Genomic DNA, 6,000 nt, shown 5'->3' on the forward strand with positions numbered 1-6,000 from the left:
AGAATCCTTACAGCATGTGCAGAAGTCTCTGACACTAATAACCCACCAAGGAATTTACCATCTACTTTGTTACTAATTTGGATATTGTTTATTCTTAGATTAATTTGATCTGAGGATTTATTACCAAACAAAATATAGAAGGTTTTATCAATGTTACGGGTGAGAGTGTTAGCAGTTAGCCAAAGATGGACTTTATTAAGCTCAGTATTCACTATCATTCAGAGTAAGAGAGTTTGGACTGGAGAAAATGAAGGTTGTGTCATCAGCAAATAAAATTGGATTGAGGTATTGAGAGGCATTTGGAAGGTAATTAATGCAGATGAGAAAGGGGAGAGGGGCAGGTATGTTGCCCTGTGGAACATCAATGTTTATGGGGAGTGTAGGAGAAATGGAATTACAGTGGCACCTTGACATACGATTGCCCCTACTTACGATAATTTCGAGTTACAATATAAATTTCATCAAAAAATGCGACTCGACATCCGATATTTGTTGGTACACGTTCGGGTCGGCCGAGCGCGTGGTTCCCGGTCACGCAGTCCGACCTGCCTCAGTTTACTACAGCTACCCGCTTAGTGACGATCGCGCCTATAAGAAATTCCGCTTTTGTGGGGATTTTTTGCATTTTGAACATTAAAGTAATTATTATATAATACACCATGAGTCCCAGGAAAGTCAGTGGTAAGGCTCAACATATGAGATCCCATGTAAGAATGACCATAGAGCAGAAACAAGAGATCATTCGTAAATATGAAGATGGTGTGCAGGTAGGTGAACTGGCTAGGCAGTACAACACATCTCAGTCAACGATATCCACCATACAAGCTAAGAAAAAGGACATTATGGGTGCTAAAGTGATGCATCATTACAGACAAATGTTAAAACGAATGGAAAAACAAATGTCTCTTGACAAATTTGTAGTGAGACAAACAAGCACTGAACCACAACCAGGTCCTAGTGGTATTCAGGCAAAACGTAGGAGAGAGAGAATACCCCAAAGAAAACATCACTGCCTGATGTGATAATGGAAGGGGACTCCCCTTCCAAACAGTAACAACTCTCCTCCTCCCCATCACCATCTTCCCTACACCATCAAGAGCCCTCCATAAAGATAAGAATAACTTTGGTATTGTATTGTAGTTAGAAAAAAACATTGTATTCAGTATAAAGTGTATTTTTATGTTAATATTTTGGAGGGTGGGGAACGGCTTAATTCAAATCCCTTTATTTCTTATGGGAAAATTCGCTTCGACTTCCGATCCGTCTCTGGGAACGGATTAGCATCGTAAGTCGAGGCCCCATTGTATTCACAAACATACTGGAGCCTATCACTAAGGTAGGTTATCTTGAGGTTATCTTGAGATGATTTCGGGGCTTTAGTGTCCCCGCGGCCCGGTCCTCGACCAGGCCTCCACCCCCAGGAAGCAGCCCGTGACAGCTAACTAACACCCAGGTACCTATTTTACTGCTAGGTAACAGGGGCATAGGGTGAAAGAAACTTTGCCCATTTGTTTCTGCCTCGTGCGGGAATCGAACCCGCGCCGCAGAATTACGAGTCCTGCGCGCTATCCACCAGGCTACGAGGCTCCAAGGTAGGACTAAAGGTATTGGATGGAGTGACCTCTGACTCCATAATGATGTAATTTAAGAAGATATTAGTGGTTGAGTGTCAAATGCCTTACATAGGTCAACAAATAACCCAACAGGGAACTCATTTTTATCAAGAGCTGCATGTATCAAGTTAATCATACTAATTAGGGCATCGTTAGTGCCTTTTTTGGGGGGAGGGGGTCTGAAGCCATATTGGCAAGAGCTAAATAGTTTAACTAGATAAAAGTAAAGCTGCTTATAGATTAGCTTTTTAAATATTTTTGACAAGGTTGGCAGAATTGATATAGGCCTGAAATTGTTGACATCAGCGAGATCGCCACATTTATGGACTGGGGTTACTCTCGCTTTTTTAGAATATCCAGAAAGGTTTTGAGTTCAAGTGATTTGTTGTAGAGCATTGCAATGGCTGGAGCTAGAAATCTGGATTTTTTTGTAAATTAGAGTTAGTATCTCAGCAAGGGCACTTGACTTTGTTTTAAGAGAAAGAATTATCTCATTAACATCAGTGGAATTGGCGGGAGTTAGATACAGATACTCTGGATAGTTACCTGTGAGGTAGTCCTTAACATTAGTACGGAAGGATGTAATATCATTAGCAAGTGATGACCCAATGGATGAGAAGAAACTATTGAATTCAATAGCAGTGAACTATGGTATTTGTGCTTGGGGTTCTACTACCCAAAATCATTTACGTCCTCTAATTACTCAACACAAACCTGCTATTAGGACAATATTCCACTCTGGCCCCAGACAGCACTCGGTACCCCTACTCAAATCACTGAATATGTTAGATATTAAGTCACTGCACATCCTCTCATGTGTATTATATATATATAAAACGCTGAACTGTAATGCCAATCCTGACCTTAAAAGCTTCATTGAAGGTTGTAACAGAACCCATGAGCACCACACCAGAAACAAATACCTTTTTGATATTCCAAGAGTAAGACTTAATCAAACTAGAAATGCTCTACAAATCAAGGGACCTCGAGTGTGGAATGACCTTCCCAATCATGTTAAAGACTGTACCTCTCTCAACCAGTTTAAGATAAAAACTAAGTACTACCTAATTGACTCCCTGTAACCTACCTTACCCCTATAATGTCAACCCATGTGTTATTTTTAAACAATGCTGTCTGTCAACCAAATTGTATTTTTGCTGTTTGTCTGCCATGTTCCCTCCTTTTTTATTTTTATATTTTCTCAACACATTTTATACTTCAATCTCAATTAGTATTAAGTTTTAGTCGTTAGTGTTTTTCCTGCCTGAAACGCTTTGCGTAATAATGGCTTTAGGCATTGTATGCACTAGCTCAATCTATAAATTCATCAATATTTGTACCACCCATTGTATGTATGTACTTTACCTGAATAAACATTTGAATTTTGATTTTTTTTTTTTCAGTGTCAGAGGCTGAAAGCACAATATTGTTATTGGATAGGAGTATTGTCTTTTTATTGCTTCTTGTTCATTACATCTGACCTTCTGAATAAGTTCTCTGGATCAACATCCTCTAAATCGTTCAGTATTTTGAACATTTCGATGAGATCCGCCGTCTCATGCCTGGTTTGCAGTGTTAGCCTTGTGGCTTTCAACCCTTCGTGGAACAAGAGTTGATTTAGTTTTAAAATGGTTTTTGTTGCTCGGTGATGTACTTTCTTGAAAGCAAATATAATTCATATGCATAATAGAATGTGTCCTGAAGATGAGGTCTCCATGCTTGCAGTGCTATGACAGTGTCAAATGTTTTAACAATTACAAAATGAGCTTTGTCAAATTACTTGCGTACGATTTAACCATATTCCTTGGGGTTATGGTTATGTTAATTTGATAATTTGAATAGACATTGGTATATATGTTAAACTAACTCAAAGTCGTAACTTGCTTAGCTAAAAAATTATCAGAATTAAGTTCCCGAGTACATGCCTCTGCAACTTTTTCCACTACTCCTGACAGGATGGGTGTGGGGTCAATACTCAAAAAAATTAACTAAACTACTTGCTGTGATTTGAAGTTTACATAACCAAGCCAAACCTAATAAGTATAGTTTTAACAATTAGGAAACGTGTCATGAGCAAAACTGCCGTGGATGCCGACTCAAGTCTGGGGTCACTCTATATCTGGACTCGTCTGTACCCTCCGTCAACATACTGTAATATTAATACATTTAAATCCTCAAAACACTACAGAACAAAACCAGCGAGAATGTGTAGTTGAACGAGTGAGGTTTAGAATGTGATGGATCAGTCCCCCAAGCAAACACCGGGTAACACAAGACTGATGTACCACAGTTCACAAGTGTCCATACGTGTTAGGAAGCTCTCTTGTAATTATTAGCTCTATGATTAATTTCCAAAAGGACGTAGGTAAATGAGAGACTTCTTACTTACGGAAGAGTATCGAGAAGAGTGGAAGGAGCAGTGGGTGGCGATGACAGCTGAGTGATACACGCTCTCCACGCCTCCTGCCTCCCAACTTCGGTCATGCCCAACTTAATATAATATATCCACCCTATATTCAAACAAAAAAAATCAAAATGTTTATTTAAATAAAAGTACATATATAGATGATTTACAAACATAATGTTGGATTTATAGATAGAGCTAGTACATACAATACCCATAGCGTTTCGGACAAAGTGAGGGGGGAAAAAAACACTTAGACTGAAATTTAATAGTAATTGAGCTTAAAGTATAAATTGTGTTGAAAAAAATAAAAAAAAAAAAGGGGGAACATGCAGAAAATAGCAATTATGCAAGTTGAGTTGGTCAATAAACAGCATTGTTTAAAATAGTAAGACATGGGTTGACATTTAGGGATAAGGTAGGTTACATGGAGTTAATTAGGTAGTACTTAGTTTTCAGTCTTGTCCCCTAACTCCCCTTGCCACTTCGGGGGGGTATAGGGTGTTTATGTAGCTTCAGGGCACCAATCCCCCCAGCCACAGGGCATGGCGAGAAGGCACCCCTAAGCATACCTAATACCCTATCAAACACAGACTAAAATACACATAAATGGCAGATCTCATCACAACCCACAAGAGTTAAGATGATACTAATAACACACAATAATAACCTGAAAAACAAACAAACATTAAATGGAAAATTCTTTTGTATTTGGTTTTTTCTTATATGGGACACAGCACACACAGGAAGGGGTGCACAGTATATCATTAAAAAAGAACTAATGCTGAAGGCCAAAACAGCAAGCTGCCTAAGCGGCAGGATTGATGACTTGACGTCGGCATACATGGAAAACTAGACATAGTGGAAGCTCCTAACAAGGCCCCGGAGCGGGAGGGATATCGTGTATGCGTATGGGGGTCCCTTCGGCCGCCGCCTTACCCACTCGTGGGCTCCGGCCAGGTCATCCACCCTCTTGTGAGACACCATTAGGAGAAGTGGTACTCCAGATGACGACTCTGCTTAGATAGTTGGCTACCAGCTATCCTGGCTGCAGTTCACCTAAGCGAGACTATATCGACCCATATGCACCCTGTGCACGGTGATCCTGGGACTAAGGTGGTCTGCCCCTAGATGTGGTCTTGGACCATATTCTGTAGATGGAATATGTCCAGGTCAGGGCTTTCACAGAGCAAATCTCAAGGTCGCTCTTGGTGAGATCCATATCCTGTAGACCACGCGCACTCTCCTTGCACCATCCTCCCCTCCAATTAAGGGTTATTGAAGAGGCGGATGCTGCATGTGTGCTTCCCGGTATATTCCCTGACCTTTTGAAGGATCTCTGGGGTGCCGTACTTGTCGCACTTGCTCTGATGTGGACGGGAGAGTGGGAAGTTATCAGCTGAGACCTGGGTGTCTAATATAAAGGCCTCATTACCTTTGCAAGCTATGATGTCGGGCTTACAGAAGGTCCCTCCATCCGGTATACGAACTTCGCGTCCCACCTCGAAACCCCATTACCGCAGGCGGCCAGCTACGAACCGGGTGATATCTTCCTGACGTTTCACCCGAGCCCCGTGTGTCTTGTGGCATGCCTGGGATATGTGGCCCAGGGTTCCTGGCTTCCGACAAGCATCGCAGAGACCAGAAGCCTCGAGTCTACCCCTAGCTGCTCTAGACGGCGTGGCTACAGCGTTTGCCCTAATCTGAATGGCGTGAGCAAAATCTCCTCCGCTTAGCAAACGGGTGCCGGACGCGACCCACTTGTGGCAAGATGGAACCTCACAAGAGGACGCGAGGCCGGCACCATCGACCATGCTGTACAGTTTTGATTTCCACTTTCTAGAGCGCTCAGTCGTTCTGTTAGAAGGGGTTCCGGAGGCCGTGGTCGGGTCTACCCATCGACGCATTCGCACTTGGAACGCGGGTAGGAGAGCCGCTGCCACTACCACTGGATCCTCCGACTCTACTAACGCCCCGAACCAC

At 42.1% G+C, this 6,000-nt stretch overlaps 1 protein-coding gene across 1 annotated transcript in view; it reads right to left on the bottom strand.

Moving 5' to 3' along the window:
* Nucleotides 1-4,126, bottom strand: part of RtcB (RtcB RNA ligase) — a 77,867-nt gene extending 73,741 nt beyond the window's left edge. The window contains exon 1 of the mRNA XM_069311864.1: nt 4,003-4,126. The gene's annotated coding sequence lies outside the window, so the exon portion shown is untranslated. The remainder of the gene's footprint in view (nt 1-4,002) is intronic.
* Between the last annotated feature and the right edge of the window lie 1,874 nt (nt 4,127-6,000).

Source organism: Procambarus clarkii, chromosome 70, assembly GCF_040958095.1.
Source record: "Procambarus clarkii isolate CNS0578487 chromosome 70, FALCON_Pclarkii_2.0, whole genome shotgun sequence".
In the NCBI taxonomy this organism is placed as follows: Eukaryota; Metazoa; Arthropoda; class Malacostraca; order Decapoda; family Cambaridae; genus Procambarus; species Procambarus clarkii.